Source organism: Polypterus senegalus, chromosome 1, assembly GCF_016835505.1.
Source record: "Polypterus senegalus isolate Bchr_013 chromosome 1, ASM1683550v1, whole genome shotgun sequence".
Classification (NCBI taxonomy): domain Eukaryota; kingdom Metazoa; phylum Chordata; class Cladistia; order Polypteriformes; family Polypteridae; genus Polypterus; species Polypterus senegalus.
The window spans coordinates 256,481,407-256,484,396 of NC_053154.1; the positions used below are offsets into that span (position 1 = coordinate 256,481,407).

Below are 2,990 nucleotides of genomic sequence, written 5' to 3' on the forward strand. Positions count from 1 at the left end.
GAAATATTGCTAAGCAATTATTTTATTTTAAATTACAAGAAAAAATAAAAGGAAAACATATCTCAAAAATAAAACATTTGAGAGAATGAAGAGGACTTTGGGAAAATGTAGGGTTCTTATTTTAATACCAATAGTCATTTATTTTAGTTCCAATGAAAGGCACAGCTAAGAAAAACATGCACTGGACATGTGTCACCCAACCACATAGCAGTAGACGTGTCTGAAGTGTGGTATGCCTACATTCAAACTCTGTCAGATCTTTTATGTATTCTTTACAATTCTCATTTACCAGCTTTGCCTCGGGACAGTATTTCATTAGAAAACAATTTGAAATTAAAAACCAGGTGGCTAGTTTTGTCAAGGGCCCTACCTATTTAGCTTGCCATTTTTGTTAAATGCTGCAAGTATTAAGATTTAAATCAGTGTAATTTAGAATTATAGTAACTTTCATAACCTGATGGAATCGACAAAGCTGAAAACTGGTCTTTAATCTTCTTGTATTTTTTCATAAAAGAAATAACCTTTATCTATTGTTCTTTTTGCAGCTTTACTTTGATACAGCCCTTCACTAACTTTGCCTTAAATTAAATGTATTAACTACTAACCAGGCTTTTTTTTTATCTTAGTCCCTTAACCATTTTTCGGAAATGCTTTTTTCCTTCAGAGTTTTGAAAGAGTGTACAGCATCCTGGTGTGAATGGTAACAAGGCAGAAATCAACCCTGAATGGGATGGCAGGCCATCAAAGAGTACACTCATGCCCATTCTCATTCAGATGGGGCCAGTTTAGAGTAATCTGGGTAAAGAAATATGATTCATTAGGTCTCAATATACATTGCATACCTACGGAAATTCTCATTCAAAGACACATGAAAGGCAAAAATCCCAACTTTGAAAATATATTCTGGCTGGGAGTTCTCCATACAAAAAATCATAACCATACTAGTGAAAGGTCTGTTTAGTAAAACAGGCACAGTGCTACAATACTAGAATAGGAGAATAATTGAAGGGAAAAATAGAAAAAGCTAATATACTGTATATTTTATCCTGATATTAGGATTGCTGAATATACCATTTCTGTTAAAGGCAGTGTGACTGGTATTATGTCCGATAATATGAGGTAGATGACAGGCAGATTCAATTGACACTGAGGCCAGAAGTTGTGTTGTCAACTGCACTTTAGTCTTTACTTAGCGAGAAACCCAAAGACAAGAAAAGAAAGTTTGTTCCCCAAAGATACCTCTGCCCAAACCCCACTGCAGCGCCACTTGCTGCCTAGGAATACTGCCAAGCATTATTATATTCATCTCAATACATAACAACTGGCGAAAGGAAACCAGAGTGAAGTAGCAAGAATCATTGAGGTTTCAACTTAATTGTATTGTTTAATTAAAATAAAAGAAAAGGCAAAAGATTTCCCAAAGGCACAACAAAAAAGACGCAGATCAAAATCAGCCCACAGAGTGTTCTCACGGTTCGTCTTTTGGTCTTGTATCTTGCACAGGAGCTTATATGTTATCGAGTCCTAGTTGTGAATGAGACACCTTATTCTGGGTCTGTCCCTTTTTATTGCATCCTGATCAGAAGGATTAGGGTCTGCTCTGGGTGTCACACTCCGGTTTGGGTACCCTAGTAGTAATATGTCAGGCGGTATATATCAAACTGTCAATCAAAATTATTGATGACCTGTTGGCCCCTTTCCTCTGATTGGTGGATTTAAATGATGCGTCCCACCACCCCTTTCCTCTGACTGGTGGATTTAAAAGATGTGCCCTGCCCCCTGTTGGTTGATTGGTGAATTACAGCCTGTCCCCTGGATGTTGGTCCCTCCTTAATCCCACCCACACCATCTGATTGGCTCAGGGTTTGTGTCAAGAGTAGCTTGACAGATGCTGTTTTGCATGGCCCCGGTCTGTCAGCACCACACCTTCCTAACCCATTCTACCGAGGACATGTCCAGACATGTTCCTTTATATCAAAAGAACGAACTTACCATGAACCTGAGGCCTGATCGACATGTCCATAACCAGCTGGCCAGATCTGACTTACAGCCGTTCCTGCATATACTGTGCTGGAGTATGCCCCTGCCTCTATCTATGATTTTAATATTATCACGAGATTAAAATATCTATCTAACCTTTTGCTTTATAATTTGTAAAATCTTTTTTATCTAAGCCCGCTTACAGGTCCTGCAGTCAATCAGCCTTTTCCATTTTACAGAAAATCTCTTGTAGCTGTGAATCAGGTTTCCCACAGAAAGGCAAAATGACAGGCTCTACACTGAAAAAAAGCCTTTCCCTCACAAAGCTGGGTGCCTGCTCTCTCTACACACTGAGACATGAGTTCGACAGGGGCTGTGATCGGTCGAGCTCCCGCAGCAGCAGGGTTGTTGGTTGGGCGCTCAGGGCATGGACCTCACACAGCTGGATGCCTGCTCGTGAGCGCGCAGCCCCTCTGTCCATGAAATAACAGGGTTTATGTATCACGTGTAAAGCTATAGATAAATAGTTCGATATATGCCTTTTTCTATACCTCCCATTTTAATTAATCAAGTACAGGTCTGTATTTTCAGCTGAGTTAAGGATCCACATTCTGGAAGCAAGGCGCTTAACTTTCTAAAAGTGAGACTTGTACTCAGACACACCCAGAGTGAACAGAGCACGCTTGAATAAACAGCTACCAGAAGCGTGATTTGAACCACGCGGGCATTTGCCCCTTAGATCTTAAGTCCAATGCCTTAACCACCTCGGCCATTCTGGTGATAGAAAAAGCCTTTTAAAACACTCTTTTGTTACTACACGAATACTGCGGTCATTTTTCAGCTCCTTCCAAAAAATGTGTGGCCATAGCCCTGGATGCAGGGGGCAGAAGCGTAGACCCCCAACTTCAGCGGTCACAGCTGTGCGACCTGATCAAGCATTTTCCTGACACGAGAAACAGGTTCTTTAACATCAGTTCATATCTTCCAGTTGTCAATGTAAAGCGGTCTTA

General features: G+C 40.4%; 1 non-coding gene across 1 annotated transcript; it reads right to left on the reverse strand.

Moving 5' to 3' along the window:
* Positions 1-2,676: 2,676 nt before the first annotated feature.
* Positions 2,677-2,759, reverse strand: trnal-uaa. Its single transcript has one exon. It is a non-coding gene; the product is annotated as a tRNA-Leu (tRNA).
* Between the last annotated feature and the right edge of the window lie 231 nt (positions 2,760-2,990).